Source organism: Canis lupus, chromosome 17, assembly GCF_048164855.1.
Source record: "Canis lupus baileyi chromosome 17, mCanLup2.hap1, whole genome shotgun sequence".
Taxonomy (NCBI): domain Eukaryota; kingdom Metazoa; phylum Chordata; class Mammalia; order Carnivora; family Canidae; genus Canis; species Canis lupus.
In genome coordinates this window covers 11511207-11528290 of record NC_132854.1, presented here as the reverse complement: position 1 = coordinate 11528290, position 17084 = coordinate 11511207, and the positions used below count along the sequence as shown (strand labels likewise).

The 17084-nt window shown below is 46.9% G+C and overlaps 1 protein-coding gene and 1 long non-coding RNA gene across 2 annotated transcripts in view; one reads left to right on the top strand and one right to left on the bottom strand.

The window, feature by feature from the left end:
• CLYBL (citramalyl-CoA lyase) overlaps positions 1-15846 on the top strand; it is a 300028-nt gene extending 284182 nt beyond the window's left edge. Inside the window, exons 9-12 of the transcript XR_012009810.1 lie at positions 698-830; positions 13638-13774; positions 14221-14458; positions 15292-15846. The gene's annotated coding sequence lies outside the window, so the exon portion shown is untranslated. The remainder of the gene's footprint in view (positions 1-697; positions 831-13637; positions 13775-14220; positions 14459-15291) is intronic.
• LOC140607892 (uncharacterized) overlaps positions 1-17084 on the bottom strand; it is an 89048-nt gene that overhangs the window by 59036 nt on the left and 12928 nt on the right. The gene's annotated exons all lie outside the window — the stretch shown is intronic.

Genomic DNA, 17084 nt, shown 5'->3' with positions numbered 1-17084 from the left:
ATAGCACAGTGCGTTCTGGACACTGGCAGCTCCCAACTCCCAATCATGTCATTCTGTACCTGGGTTCAGTGAGCTGTGTGTCACTTCCTCTTTGAAGGCTTTCCTGATCCATGCACCCCAAACTCCTCCTTCACACCCCCACTGGACCCTCTACAACCCATTACATTTGACACATCCCCATTCATTGGCTTTTACATTCATGTCCCTGGCTGCACAACTGACTCCTCAAGAGTGAGAAGCAGTATCTGCATCACCTGGATCCCCATCAACTGCCACAACCACTCTGACAGAGAATGTACTCATAAGTGTGGAGAAAACAAATACCTGGCTTTTCTGGAATCCATGATTTATTTTCTAAATCCCACTTAGCACATTTAGCCTGGAGCTACTTGGTATCTAGAAGAGGATGAATCAACCTTTTCAATTTTCTAATAACCCAGGTGGTAAAAATACAGGTACTAATTCCCAAAAAAGTGGGAGGAAGCTAGGAAGTAGAAACATGTGCATGGGCGCATTCAGGACCGGGCAGAAGAAGGTGAATGAGGGACAGAGCCTCTGAAGAGGTCATGGAGTAAACAGGAATCGGGCAAATGGTATGAGCCCACACAAAATTTCTGACACGACTGGTGACATTTCCCCGTGTTGTAGCCACTAGCACATGAACAACCTGCCACCTCTGGACTTCTTTCCATCCCAGGCGTCCTGGCTTCTGCTGCCTAACGAGGTCTCCACCTTCAGCTTTCCTCGTGGCCAAACATGCGGGCCCTGGCCCACCTTCCCAGGACTCCATGCCAGCCGCAGGCCAGCCACGGTGCGCACCATGTTAATAGGTAAGTTTCCTGCGGGGGGATGTTAGGCACCACACCCACCTGGTAAAGACTATCTTTGGCGCCAGGTGGACATTTTGGTGCCGTGAAATCCCACTATCAAGGTTGCCACTGTCTCCTAATACAGCCCCAGAGGGAGTGTAGATCTAGGGAACTCAAACAACTTGGTCCTACATGCTCAAATTGCTAGTTCCTTCAAAGAGGGACATTGCTATTATCATATGCTACTGAACATTCAGCATGTGCCAGGCATCGTGCTAATCAGGCCTTTTGTCTAGAGATTGAGTCTAATGATGCCTTTAAAATCAGCCCCTCCTTGGGGCATCTGGGTGGCACAGTGGGTTAAGTGCCCAGCTCAGGTCATGATCTCAGGGTCCTGGGATCAAGCCCTAGGTCAGGCTCCTGCTTAGAGGGAAGCCTGCTTCACCCACTCCCTCTGCCCCACCCCACGAACATTCTCTCTTTTTCTGAAATTAAAAACGAAGTGGTAGTGAGGTGCAGAGAAATTTGAACCCTTCACACTGCTGGTGGGAATGTAAACTGGTACAGCCACTGTGGAAAACTGTAGGCCGGTTCTTTCAAAAATTAAAGAACGCCTGGGTGGCTCAGTCAGTTAAGCATCCAACTCTTGATTTCAGCTCAGGTCATGATCTCAGGGTCATGAGATTGAGCCCTGAGTCGGACTCTCTCTCCCTCTGCCCCTTGTCCCACCTCCCTCTCTTAAAAAAAAGAAAATAGAATTACCATATGATCCAGCAGTTCCACTTCTGGGAATGTACCTCAGCGAATTGAAAGCAGAGACTCTAATAGATACTTACACACTCATGTCCCTAGTGACATTATTCACAATCATTGAAAGGTAGAAACAACCCAAATGTCCACTGACAGATGAATGGATAAATAAAAAGTGGTGTATGCATACAATGGGATATTATTCAGCCTTAAAAAGGAAGGACATTGGGGATCCCTGGGTGGCGCAGCTGTTTGGTGCCTGCCTTTGGCCCAGGGCGCGATCCTGGGGACCCGGGATCGAATCCCACGTCGGGCTCCCGGTGCATGGAGCCTGCTTCTCCCTCTGCCTGTGTCTCTGCCTCTCTCTCTCTCTCTCTGTGACTATCATAAAATAAAAATAATAATTAAAAAAATCTTTTAAAAAAGGAAGGACATTCTGACACATGCTACAGCATGGATGAACCTTGAGGACATTATGTTCAGTGAAATAAGCCAGACACAAAAGGACAAATACTATATGATTCCTCTTATATGTGGTACACTTAGAGGAGTTAAATTCATAGAACTTGGAATGATAGCTGCCATGGGTTGGGGGAAATGAGGTACTATTGTTTAATGTATATAGAGTTTCAGTTGGGTGTGGAGATGAATGGTGATGATGGCCACACAACAATGTGAATGTTTTTATTTTTTTTCCAATGTAAATATTCCTTTGTGGTTTTTAAAAAGATGTTATTTATTCATTTGAGAGACAGAGACAGAGGTAGGAGAGCACAAGCATGGAAGAGAGGGAGAAGCAGGCTCCCAGCTGAGCAGGGAGCCCAGTGTGGGGCTCAATCCCAGGACCCTGACATCACGACCTGAGCCAAAGGCAGATGCTCAACAAACTGAGCCACCCAGGTGCCCCTCAACGTAAGGGGGCACCTGGGTAATGTTCTTAATGCCACTGATCATATTCTTAAAAATCCTTAAGATAGAAAATTGTATGGGGGAGCCTGGGTGGCTCAGTGGTTGAGCATCTGCCTTCTACTCAGGTCGTGATGTCAGGGTCCTGGGATCATGTCAGAGTCCCCGCAGAGAACCTGCTTCTCCCTCTGCCTAAGTCTCTGCCTCTTTCTCTGGGTCTCTCATGAATGAATGAATGAATGAATGAATGAATGAATGAATGAATCTTTTAAAAAACTAGAAAATTGTATGTCACGTATATGTTACCACAACAAAATTTTTAAAAATAACCTGCTGCCTGCCATTCCTAAAACCCAACCTGATGCATCTGTGCATACTGTGGAGCACTCATCCGAGACCCTAACTTGCCCTGGCCTGCCTCACCCAGACCTTGACAGCAAGCACAAGCCTCAGTTCTGCATCCCTGGTGCCCGAGCCCCCACTTGGTGCTCATTTCCCCACTCTCTACACCTCAGCTTTTACTCACTGACCTCCCAATGGCTTGGCCTTTGCCTGTCTGTGGCCTGGGCTTGTGCTCAAAAGCCAGTGCCCCAGACCCCAGGAGTAACCTTACACTGCCACCCCCCAAGAGGGATGAACGGGCAAAGAAATAGTCAAAACCCATTTCCAATCTTCATCTTTAGATAATACTAAAGTAATGCTTATTATGTGCCAGGTCCCGTGCTAAGCATATTGTTATCTCTTTTTAATTCACACCCCAATCTCACAAAGGGGTCCTTCTTGTTCCCATTATCCTCATTTTGTAGTGAGGAAGCTGAGGCTAAAGGATGCTAAGTAATCTGCCCAACGTCCCAAAGCCAGACAGAGAGCTACATGTTCAGGATAGGAAGCCAGCACTCTGATTGACAGTCTGTGTTCAGTTATGAGGCCGTACCATGAAAAATCTTTTTTTCTTTTTTTGAGGTTTATTTCTTTATTTAAGAGAGAGAGAGCAGGAGGAGGGGCAGATGGAGAGAGAGAGAATTTCAAGCAGACTCCCTGCTGAGCACAGAGCCTGTCCTGGGGCTCGATCTCACGACCCATGAGATATGACCTGAGCCAAAATCAAAAGCCAGATGCTTAACCAACGAGCCACCCAGGTGATCCTATGAGAGGCTTCTATAAGCTTCAATCCTGGATGACACCATCTTGATTCTCTCCCTCGTTGATATTAAAGTTATTTAAGGAAAGGAGAAAATGGGGATCCCTGGGTGGCGCAGCGGTTTGGCGCCTACCTTTGGCCCAGGGCGCGATCCTGGAGACCCGGGATCAAATCCCCCATCGGGCTCCCAGTGAATGGAGCCTGCTTCTCCCTCTGCCTATGTCTCTGCCTCTCTCTCTCTGTGTGTGTGACTATCATAAATAAATAAATAAATAAATAAATAGGAAAGGAGAAAATGTTTGCTACAACCTGACCTGTGCTCACAGCAAGCCAGGTGTAAGCTAAAGGTCCCAGTTTGTGTTGGGACGCCTGGGTGGCTCAGCGGTTGAGCGTCTGCCTTCGGCTCAAGGCGTGATCCCAGTCTGGGATCGATCCCACATCCGGATCCCTGCATGGAGCCTGCCTCTTCCTCTACCTATGTCTCTGCCTCTCTCTGTCTCTCATGAATAAATAAATAAAATGTTTTTTTAAAAAAAAAAATGTCCCAGTGTGTGTAAAAACATTAAAATTAAAAAAAAAAAAAAACCTGTGACTGTATAACTATAGCCCAATCTAGGAAATTCTGAGACCAGAGGTTCAAAGCAAACTTTTCGGAGCTTCAGTGGCACGTTAGCTTTAAACTCCAGTGTCTAATTCATGATCTTGGGAAAGCCTGTTAGGAGAATTTCCATTAAAGAGCATCAAATACAATCAAAAGCTGGTCTTTCCCAAATACACATCCGTATGACCAGGCTGCCTCTCCAGCACGCCAGCAGCACTTAGGTGTTTAATTTGGAATTTGATAGCTGCCTAAATCTCGACATCTCCCGTAGGTGCCGCACACAAAGCATCCTCAATGGCCACTGGCAGAAATTCTTAGAAAAACAATCATTCTGGTTGTTGGAATCACAACTACTACTTTCACTCCCCGCCTCCCCGTCACCAAAGAAGCTGTTTTGACTTGAATCACAGGAGCCCATGCGGACTACCTGCAGTCCAAATGTGCATGTGACAATGGACACTCCTTTGCTGGCCGCCCGGTGTTATTTCAGACACTGTTGGACAGATGGGCTCTGTTCCGAGTAGGGAAGAACCACACCTCACAGAGGAAATTTTTTACAGAGCTGTCTCCTCCCCGCACACAAAATGTCTCATCTCTTTGCCAGGGTGGGGGCCAAAAGGGGGCAGATCGCTTCTGAATATCAGGGCAGTGGTTTCTCCCCCAGCATCCACTCTCTGCTCTCAAGCCCTGGACAGAATTTCAGAGATCCTGGTTGTCTGCTCCCCCCACCACCTGCCCAGCTCGTTTCTGCCATGTGTGGGGCATGTGCTTGGAGCACAGCAGCTGCTAGAACGCAGTAAATCCATTCACATCCTGACATATCCCGATGACTAATACGGGCTTAGCGAGGAAACAGAAGTGTTTGACAAGCAGAAACAACTGAATTACTTGTGGAGGGGTGAGGAAATGACACCCCCAATGGGCTTGATCTCACCATTTGGTTTGGACTGGGGAGCTCACCATGGGAGGCCGCTGGATGTCCTTGCAGTTATCCACCATCATTAATTTTGAGCACAAGAGGAGCAGGGCCAGTGTTGGGGGAGCAGGGATAAGGAGATGGTGGTCTTGACCATGTTGAACGTGAAAGTAAATTGCTCACACCCCGAGACTGGAAATGAAGGGCAGTCTCTTTTGCAGGTTGGAGGGCTGGGTTTGGAATCAGACAGAACTGGGTTCAAATCCTGCCTCTGCCACTTCTGTGACCAAGCCATGTAGCCTTGAGTCTCTGTTTCCTCATTTATAAAGCGAGAATAATAATAGGATTCCTCCCTAATGGGTCTGTTTTCAGGAATGAATGAGACGACTGTATGAAGCACTTAGCATATGTGTGTATAAAGCCTGGTGTACAATAAGCACCTAATTAACATGGGTATTAATCATAGTGATATATTTTTAATAGGAGATAATGAACCCGGTGTTTGTCCACACGTGCAGACAAGTAACCGAGAATTCACCTCACGCTAACTAACCTAGCTCCTAAAAGAGTGTGGAATCAAAATGAAGCTCAACATTTACTGCTTCAAAGCACACTTTCTGGGACGCCTCAGTGGCTCAGCGGTTGAGCGTCTGCCTTTGACTCAGTGCGATCCTGGGATCCAGGATCAAGTCCCACATCAAGCTCCTTACAGGCAGCCTGCTTCTCCCTCTGCCTGTGCCTGTGTCTCTGCCTCTCTCTCTCTGTCTCTCTGTGTCTCTCATGAATAAATAAAATCTTAAAAAAAAAAAAAGCATACTCACTTTCTCACCAAGATCCCCACCACCACATGCATCAGAGCCTCTGCCATGAGGAGAATTAGAGAACCACCTGAGGCTTGAAGATGGCAGGCACCACCAGACTTTGTGTCCACGAATAGACCTCCACAAACACCCTCCTGCCTCTCATGGAACATGAAGAATGCCTTCTCCCATAGTTCCATAAATTACAGGGCAGAGCCCTAGAGCTTGGGGTGCCAACCTACAGAATATACTGGTCTGGATATTATTAACAAGTATTACACAAATAAAGTAGTATTTGCTCCATCAAGTACACACAATTTTGTTCCCCTGGAACAGTGATTACCATAACCTCCACTTACGAAGTGTACCTACTGATGACGTTCCATTCCTTTTGGACATCTTTTTTTTTTTTTAAGATTTTATTTTTAAGTAATCTCTACACCCATTGTGGGGCTCAAACCCACAATTCTGAGATCAAGAGTAACATGCTATGCCGGCTCCACCATCAAGAGCCAGCCAGGCGCCCCCACATCTTACATCCACCAAGCAGAAACCACCAGAGCTCCTCCCCAAGCCAGTAGAACAAGGGAGAATGAATGGCTTGTTCACACCTGCTTCTAACTCACGAAGTCAGCCAGGGGTCGCAGATGTGGCCCTTTATAACGAAGCTGATCAAAGGAAAACATGAATTAACCACACTAATATAAGCTGAAGAGAATAGGACAAGGAGAGATATGAAGTGGATTTTGTAGAAGGGTGGAAGTGAAAACTCTGGAAGAGTTCGGCTTGCTTCAGGGAGGACTTTCCACTGGACCTCCTACTGACCACACCAGGGCAGGGATGTGCCAAACTGTCCACTGGTGCTCCCACCCTCTCCATCCCTCTCCTTCCACCTCCTTCATCCCCCTGCCCAGCTCCAGCTGACTCCTTTTATCCTCTCCTGGCCCTTCGGCCTGTGGTTGGAGTGTTAAGTGTTGCTTTGGGTCTTCCTGTGAAGTTCATCACTAAAGAGCTTCTCCCTCCCCATGCCATGTTTTAGTTGGAGCCCATATTTTTTCCGAATGACAAAAACTATGAAAACTGATGTGCTTCCTGGCCCTCTCTATCCCAGAGTATCCCAGCAAACGCTCAACACTTGCTGTCTTTACTGGGTCTTCTCTCCTCCTTCTCATTCTTCTCCACTGATGTTCCTTATTTGCTCTGGGAGCTGTATACCCAGAGAACATTTGAGTCCTGTACTGACCCAGAGTAACAAGAATATACTGAGCCTAGTGTCTTCGTATTTCCTTAAAGCATTCCTCCTTCCCTGAGTTCTAACCCTGTTGACTATTTATAGACACCAAGCAACACCAGGCTGTTTGAAGATGCAGGATAGAAGAAATTCTGAGGGCTGCCCCTTCCTTCCTTATACCTCCCTCAGAGCTATCTCCAAGAATTTAAGGCAAGGAGATTCACTGAAACACATTTCACTGGTTTATTATTAATTGTCCCTTGGTGGGCCCAGGAAAGTACCAAGCAGAGGCAGGGATGCATGACTTGTGGTCACTGAAAAACTTTCAAGTATCTGCCCAGGTCCCAAATTTATGCCACAAACAGGGAGCCAAAATGAGGAAACAGAAGTCACAGAGATTGGATGGGAAGTAGGGAGGGGAAAGGAGGGGGCAGGAGTTGACTAGTACAGGGAACAAAACAGGGAAGCTTGCTGGAGGGGGCGGGGCTTCCTTGGAAATGAAACCAAGGTCTAACACCAGGGTATGGGATCCAGAAAACGCGCACAGGTCAACATGAGCAAGAGCCCACCAGCAGAAAGACAAACACTGCTTCTGGCCCCAGAAACAGAAGCATGGACAGCCAAGGAAAGCAGATCATTATCTTCTGGACAAGGGCGCGGCAACCCACCAGCTCAGAAACATATTAGCAAGAAAGGGACCCTGGGGCAGCCAGAACACTGTTACTGCCTGCAAAGCATGTCCGAAGCTCCCACCTGTGGAAGAAAAGCAGACACACACCTCACCGTGCACACATTCACACAAGCGCACACACACACCATGAAAAAATTAAATGGCACCTCACTCCCTGATAACACCCAAGCAAGGCAGAGACGGTGACACGCAGCCAGACCTGAAAGGACTCTTGCCAGTGACTCAGTTGTTCTGTGCTGACTTCTAGTTCCCAGAGTAATTTATTTGGGAAAAGGGGCCGTTTATTGTTGATATTTTATGAATGGGCCAGAATCATACAGACAATAGTGAACAATACAAACTGGATTTTGCAAAGTCTGAAAAACACTCCTCGGCTGCCCCTCTTTAGGATTCTCCTTTCTCCTCCCCCAGAGTTGTTCTTTTATTGATTAGCATGCATGAGCCCCTTCTTAAGGCAAGGGACTACATCTTTTTTTTTTTTTAAGATTTTATTTATTTATTCATGAGAAACACAGAGAGAGGCAGAGACACAGGCAGAGGGAGAAGCAGCAGGTTCCCCGGAAGAAGACTGATGTGGGACTCGATCCCAGATCCCAGGATCACTCCCTAAACCAAAGGCAGACACTCAACCGCTGAGCCACCCAGGTGCCCGTAGGGACTAAATCTAACAGAGATATCATGTTATTTTCATTCCCCTAGAATTTTTTTTAAGATTTTATTTATTCATGAGAGACACAGAGAGAGGCAGAGACACAGGCAGAGGGAGAGGGAGAAGCAGGCTCCATGCAGGGAGCCTGATGTGGGACTCGATCCCGGGCCTCCAGGATCACGCCCTGGGCTGAAGGCAGGCGCTAAACCACTGAGCCACCCAGGGATCCCCACCATTAGGATTTTACAGGCAGGTTTGGGAGGCATCAATTCCCTATGGTGTGCCAGGCAGGAGCCATGACTGTCTTCCTAAGTGGTGGAAGACATTCCAGAAGCTTGTGCTGTTCACTGACTCTTACCCTTCCAGCACCGAGTCGTTCACTCCTATTTTACCTAATCAGTGCCAACGTCAGTAACACACCTTGTAGGGAGCCTGTAAAACCGAGGGTCCTTTCAGACCCCTGGGTGAACATGGGATAAATCAACTATTAGGATAAAAAAGATCTGGGTGGTAAGGGGCACCTGCCTGGCTCAGCTGATAGAGCATATGGCTCTTGATGTCAGGGTGATGAGTTTGAGCCCCGTGTTGGGCACAGACTCTACTTTTTAAAAAAGGATCTGGATGGTCTGTGAGGTATATGTGTCTTCGAGTGGTACCACTGATCATCATCTCTTCTGAATGCTAATCTTTGTTAAAAGGCACAGTTATACTCTGACCAGCCTGTAACACAGGAGTGTTTGACGTAGTCATAATTTCAAAAGCAACCTGCTAGACCAGCAGGGCAGAATGGTCATCTTGTTAGGAAACTGAACTGCCCTCTGAAAAATTAAATGATGAAGGTGGTAACCAGAGCTCCAGGGACAGGGGAGCAGCTGTTCAGTAGGGGGAATTTCAGATTGCAAGGTACAAAGTTCTGGAGATCCGTTTCACAACAATGTGAATGAACTTAACACTAGTGAAATACACATTTAAAAGTGGTGAAGTTGGGAAATGTCATCTGTGTTTTTGCTGTAAAATAAATGCAGATAGTTTTAAAAATTAATGATGAAGATTACCACATGGAAACAAGTGTGGGAAAAAGTGGAAATGGCTACAGGACAGCTTTGTTTGTTTGTTTTCATGGACAATGTTTGATACCTGTGAACTCGTGCCAACAAAACTCAGGAGTACTTTCATAAGAAAGGGGTTCTAGGGCAGCCCTGGTGGCCCAGCGGTTTAGCACCGCCTTCAGCCCAGGGTGTGATCCTGGAGACTCGGGATCGAGTCCCATGTCGGGCTCCCTGCATGGAGCCTGCTTCTCCCTTTGCATGTGTCTCTGCCTCTCTCTCTCTCTCTGTGTGTCTCTCATGAATAAATAAATAAAAATCTTTAAAGATAAAAATCTTAAAAAAAAAGAAAGGGGTTCTAAAGAAAGATAAGTGGCTTTCCTGACAGATGGCTATTGCCTGGCTATCCCTAAACCAGGGCTCCCCAGCACGGCATCACTGTGATCCCCTATCAGAAATATCCATGGGAGAGGGAGAGGAAGGAAAGACTGGAAGGAAATACCAGTCACGCAGGCTGGTATTTACGAAGAGGCAGTTCTAGCTGCTTTACATAAACGACTGCATTTATTTATTTATAAAGATTTATTTATTTATTTTAGATAGTGAACAGGGAAAGGCAGAGGGAGAGGGAGAGAGAAACTCAAGCAGACTCCATGCTGGGCATAGAATCCAACATGGGGCTCGATCTCACAATCCTGAAATCACAACCCTAGCTGAAACCAAGAGTCGGGTGCTTAACCAGCTGCACCACCCAGGTGCCCTGTAAACTACTGCATTTAATACAACAAACTTATGAAGTGTCTTTTCATTCTGGCCTTTTTAACTGTAAAGAAATTGAGCCGCAGAGCTAGCAAATACTTTGGCCAAGGTCACGTGACAAAGACCTGCTTTATGTGTTTCCAGAGCCCATGATTTTTTACAATCCTTTTGCCCCTTGACCTACAAAACTACAAAACAGAGAATCAACTATCCGGAACCCTAAAGGGAGCATTTTTTCCTGCATCCCATTTGAGAGTTTAATTGTAATGTAACCAGAATTTAGCTGAAAAGTGACCTCAAGTGTATTCCCTAGAGCTGAAGTCCACCTGTCCCCCAGGTGTGCTGTGGAAGTGAGTCACAGGTGTGCCAGGACCCTGAGAAGGCCCTCAGCCATCAGGGTGGCCAGGGTACCTCCTGGGACACAGGAGTCCCTGGGCTGAGGCCCTTCAGATTGTAAGCATCTGAGGCTTTTACCCTATTGTGTCATAAAACGTCACTGCCTATGAGTGCCCTCTGGGACAAAAGTTGGGAGGCACTCTGCCTTGTGCTCTGAAGCAAACTGCCTAGATTAAATCCCAGTTCCAGCATTTCGTACCAGCACATGCTAACCTCTGTGTGCTTCAGTATCCTCATCTCTCCATGAGAATGGAAATAGAATTTACCTCATGAGGTAAAGAAGTAAGTCAGATTAAAAGGCGCCTGGGTGGCTCAGTCGATTAAGTATCTGACTCTTGATCTCACGGTTATGAGTTCAAGCCCCACACTGGACTCCACACTGGGCGTGGAGCCTACTTTAAAAAAAAAAAAAGTAAAATAAAATAAACAGAGCTGTCAGTGTACCTTCCAGAAGTGATCCCTCAACAACCATGAACTGAGCCAACAGGTAGAGTCCCATAGGCTGTGCGTGCCATGACACTGTGGTACCATTCACTCAGGCTAGGCTACCAACAGTGCCCCCCAGAGTTGTGTGACCATGCATCCCTCACTTTAGTCTCGCATTTTAACCTATAAGTGTCCTTCATGGTCAAACTCTAATTTATTTCCCAGCCTCATTACCTCCACTAGTTCTCAACCCTCTTCCCCACAGAACATCAAACACAACAGCCCACTTACAACCCTGTGGATTTTCATGAATGTCCCTGCTGCCTGGAACATTCCCTCTACTCTTGCTTGCTTCCATTCTTTTTTTTTTTTTTTTTTTTTTTTTTATGATAGTCACACAGAGAGAGAGAGAGGCAGAGACACAGGCAGAGGGAGAAGCAGGCTCCATGCACCGGGAGCCCGACGTGGGATTTGATCCCGGGTCTCCAGGATCGCGCTCTGGGCCAAAGGCAGGCGCCAAACCGCTGCGCCACCCAGGGATCCCCGCTTACTTCCATTCTTATTCATCCTTTAACACCCAGCCTATAGTCACCTTCTTTCTCAAGCTTTCTCTGACGTCCCCCACAGAGTTGGCCCACCTCCAGCGTCCCCAGAGCACATTGCAAATACCATGATAGAAGGATCATTTTGTTTTCATGTGGCTCACACAGTTTACCTGCATACAGTCCTCCTCACTGAGCCATGAGTTCCTTGCGATCAGACAGTCTTACTCCCCTTAGCATGGACTGGAACTATCTGCCTGCCCGGGTGCCTGCATCTCTATCCACCTCACTCAGTAGAAGACGGTCTGAGTGGGACCCAATATTGTCAAAGGAAGTTTGGAATACCAAGGACACAGACCCACTTCAGGATACAGAAGATACCCTTGACCATGTCTGAGTGGGGCCAAGTTCCCCTGAGTAAGGGCCTGAATACACCAAAAGGGAACGGGGCCTCCGAAGGCCTCCTGGCACCAGTGTGCGAGGTCCCTTGACAGAGCGAGATGGCAGACTGGCAGCGGCTTTGACAGGTGGGCTTTGTTTGATATGTGAGAGTAAAAACCAGGAAGCGTGGCCCACTTGCTCTTTCGAAATCCCTCCCTTCATTATATTTGAACCTCATGTCTCTATGCTTTGTTTCAAACTAAATTTCAAAAGTCTTCCGTTTCTGTTATCTCCCTGACAGTTCTTCAATATACTATATCAAAAACTCTCCGAGGACCCCAAAATGCACTTTTCTTACAGAAGTTTTTTTTTTAATTTATTTTATGATAGTCACACACACACAGAGAGAGAGAGAGAGAGAGAAGCAGAGACACAGGCAGAGGGAGAAGCAGGCTCCATGCACCAGGAGCCCGACGTGGGATTCGATCCCGGGTCTCTAGGATCGCACCCTGGGCCAAAGGCAGGCGCCAAACCGCTGTGCCACCCAGGGATCCCCAAAATGCACTTTTCAAGTGATGTTTAAGAGCTTGCCACCCCGTCCCCCATCTGTCTTCATTTCTGAATCTCGGATACTGCATAAAACAAAGGAGAATGTACCAAAATGTGCTTCTGGACTATTTTAAATACTTTGAGAGATCTCCTCTGTCTTATAGAGCAAACAGTGCAGACTCAGATGTCTCGAAAGTCATATAATTCATACCTCATGCTGACGGGCCACTAACCATATCTGCACAAACTCTATCCCACATGGTACATGCAATCTCTGTGCATGGTGATTGAAGAAAATGGCCTGCTTCTTGTCAAAATGCCCTCTCCTTACCTGCCCACTCTACCAAACTGGGTAGCTACACGGCTTGAACTTTATTTTATTTTTTAAAGATTTTATTTATTTATTTATTTATTTATTTATTTATTTATTTATGAGAGAGAGAAAGAAAGCATGAGCAGGGAAGGAGGGGCAGAGGGAGAGGGAGAAGCAGACTCCCCACTGAGTGCAGAGTCCAACCCAGCGCTCGGTCCCAGGACCCCAGGATAATGACCTGAGCCTAAGGCAGACACCTATCCAGCTGAGCCACCCGGGCTCCCAGGACTTTAATTTTATTAGACAATGTTTTCTTTTGCTTTTCTCTGTGTATATAAACTCTGCCTGGGTTATCCAAATGCTTCACTGGTAAGTGTTCATTCGCTGAATATTTATTATCTACTGTGTACACCACATGATCATTGATTAAGGAAAGTCCTTATTCTGTGCCGTGTAGGGTATTTAGCGGCATCCCTGGCCTCTATCCATGAGATGCCAGTATCATCCTAACCCCTCAGTTATGATAATCAAAAATGTCACCAAAAATCAGTGAAAAGAGGAGCGGTCACCAGGAGTTAGTGAGGATGGAGGGATGGAAAGGTAGGCATGGAGGGTTTCTCAGGCGGTGAAACTATGCTGAATAAGACCATAATGGTGGATACATGTCCTTATATAATCGTCAAAATCTACAGAATATACAACACCAAGAGTGAACCCTCTTCTTTTTAAAGATTTATTTATTTTAGAGAAAAAGGAAGCAGAGAAGAGGGAGAGGAAGAGAGAATCTCCAGCAGACTTTGTACTGAGCACAGAGCCGACAGGGGACTCGATCCTGCAACCGAGACCATGGCCAGAGCTGAAATCAAAGGTCAGACACTTAACAGACTGAGCCACCCAGGTGCCCTTTGTTAGATAAAATCTTTTAAAAAGATTTTATGTATTTATTCCTAAGAGATACACAGAGAGAGGCAAAGACACAGGCAGAGGGAGAAGCAGGCTCCATGCAGGGAGCCCGACGTGGGACTCGATCCCGGGTCTCCGCGACCACGACCTGGGCTGAAGGCGGCGCTAAACCGCTGAGCCACCCGAGCTGCCCACTCCTAGATACTTTTAAATGTGATACTTTCCAGATCACTTCTTATGAGAGAACATGTGAGGTCACCGTGAATTATTCACGTTATGGTTATTCAGATTCCTAACACTCACAGCCAAAGACAATCATGATCTCTTAGATACCGAGTAAATCTAATTAAAATGATGTTATCTTACTTGAAAAGCTTGTAACTGATTAATATGTCGGTACTTCCTTTTCAGCCTGTCCCCTGTCACTCACTGCCTTGGGGAAGTGGCCCAGCTGCCTTACACATGTTTCCTGCTGTATTGGAAAGAGGATGATGAACACAGGCCCATCTCCCTGGCCTGTGAGTGAGAAATGAGGCACAGAGTTCGTGGATGGCCTGCACAGGCAGTGAAACTATGGTGGCGGTCCCATTGGCGCGGTCCCATTGGCACGGGCGTGAAGGAGTCACGGCGACAGACAGTCGCGGCCCAGGCAAGAGGCCCTGGCACTGGGGTGGCTCGGGCGGGCTGGACACGCTGCTGCCCAAAGGCTCATCCCCTCCCCTCTTCTCTTTTACTGAATCCCCACTGGGCTCAAGGGGCCACCTGCCCAGTAAAACACTCCCCTCCCACATGCCCTGGCAGCTGGCAGTGGCTGTGCCCATGCCACTCAAGTCTAACCAAGGAACTGAAAGAGAAACTGGGTGAGGTTGCTCTTATCAACCACTTCTATATGTGAGGGTTCGGAAATCAGGCCTTTATGTATTTGTAAGTCAAGAGGGATGTCACCCCCACCCATCCCAGCCTTGTTCCCTTCCTCCTCTAGTCCTATTGTTTCTTTTTCCTGTGTCTCCCTTGCAAGTATGAGCAAGTCCGTGGGTGTGTGCACACAAAAGGATGCATATCAACACTATCTACATCGATGTCTTCACTGTTCTTTATTTCCTATTCTTGTATCTTGGCGATTACCCCGTGGCTATATGTGTAGCACTTCCTCTTTTTTACTGCACAATATTATTGTGTCTACTATGACTTATCCAAACAGTCCCTCGTTGATGGACACTGGGTTATTTCCAGGGTTTGTTTGTTGTTGTTGTTTTTTAATCACCAGTAATGCCACAGTAAGTAATCTTACCCATGAGTCATTTTGTATTATGCCTGATACCATTCAGGACAGATTCCTAGAAGTGGGATTGCTGGTTGAAGGGCAATAGCGTGAGTAATTGTGCTGTAGCTTGCCAACTTCTGTGCCACGGGAGTTGTACCATATATTTTTAAAGGTTTTCTTTCTTTCTCTCTTTCTCTCTTTCTTTCTTTCCTTCACAGAGAGAAAGAGTGCGAGCCAGCAAGCCAGAGAGCACAAGAAGAGGGAATAGCAGAGGGAGAAGCAGAGTCCCCACTGAGCCGGGAGCCCAACCCCCAGAGGGGGTGGGACGACTTGATCCCAGGACCCTGAGATCATAACCTGAGCCAAAGGCAGACTCTTCGCCAACTGAGTCACCCAGGGGCCCGGAAGTTGTACCATTTTGATTTGCAAAGCTTTTGGTTTGCCTTCTGCTTTTTTTTTTTTTTCTATCTTCTTTTTTTCCTGTCTAGGATCCAGAGCTGATTCTAAAAAGAACAGAAGCCTTCTCATAACCTTGAAGATGAAAGTCACACCACAAGGATAGTAAAACTGGAAGGTGAAAGAGTTCTGCAAGGCCCGTCCTACCCACCGGTCCAGTCCTTCACTGCCCACCACTGCCCTTCCTGCCGTGGGAGAATATGAACCCACCTGCATGGCCCTGGTTATTCAGATTCCTAACACTCACAGCCAAAGACAATCATGATCTCTTAGATACCGAGTAAATCTAATTAAAGTGATGTTATCTTTCTTGAAAAGCTTGTAACTGATTAGCATGTCGGTACTTCCTACAAGCTCCACTCCCGTATGGCAGCTACTAGTCTCATGTGGCCATTTAAATTCAAGTTAAATTGGGGGATCCCTGGGTGGCTCAGCAGTTTAGCGCCTGCCTTCAGCCTGGGGTGTGATCCTGGAGACCCAGGATCGAGTCCCACGTCAGGCTCCCTGCATGGAGCCTGCTTCTCCCTCTGCCTCTCTCTCTCTCTCTCTCTCTCTCTGTCTCTCTCTCTCTCTGTCTCTCATGAATAAACAAATAAAATCTTTAAAAATAATAATAAATTCAAGTTAAATAAAATTAGAATGTCAGTGCCTTGATTGCACTAGCCATGTTCCAAGAGTTCAGCAGGCACAGGACCCTAGTGGCTGCCACACGAGACAGCACAGTATGGAACATTGCCATTATTACAGAATGTTCTGCATCGTTGATACGAAATTTGACGTAGCCCTACAGGGTCTCTGTAGTGCCATTCTGATGCCCTCCTAGGTCTTCTAAAGTATTCCTGGAAACATTATTCATGTGAGATTAGGTTTGTCTATGAATCACTTAATCCAGTGCCATGGTATCAGGTGACCTTCTTCAGCTTCTCCCATTGTGGAACAGCCCATCCCCTGTGTCTTTCTGCCTCCTCGTCAAGGGCATCTGGGTTATGGGACTGGCCTTCTCAGGTGTGGCCTTCTCAGGTGTAGCCTTCTACATAGTGCAAGTGCATCTTCCAGGAACATAATCTGTAGGCCAAAAATATATATACATAGGCAACATCAGAAAACTCGGTCACCAGAAAGGATGATTGGTGTATTGGAAAGAAGAGATTATTTCAGTCAACAATGCAGAAAACAGCCCAGGGCGTGAGAAGCACGGAAGAGGTGAGGTGTGAGGAGATGTCAGAGCAGAAAGCCCATAGAGTTTGAGAAGGGGCCTTTCTACCTCCACTTCAGTCTTGAGGGGAAAAGCATAGGGCAGAGATGCAGAAAGCAAGAAGGACGTTTGCAAGTTCCTGAAGCTTTGGGGGTTTTCACACAGTGCGGATGCCCATATTGTGTGATCAGATAAAGTGGAATCATCTGTCAGCCTGTCTGTTCACATAGCTATGCTATTCATAGAAAATGTACCTCTTTCCCCAAATAAACCCCGTATGTGTCTCCTCCTACCTAATTGGGTGCATGTGTCCTAGGGGAGGTGATGCTGGGTGCCTCAAGCGGCTACTTCGGGCTCTTG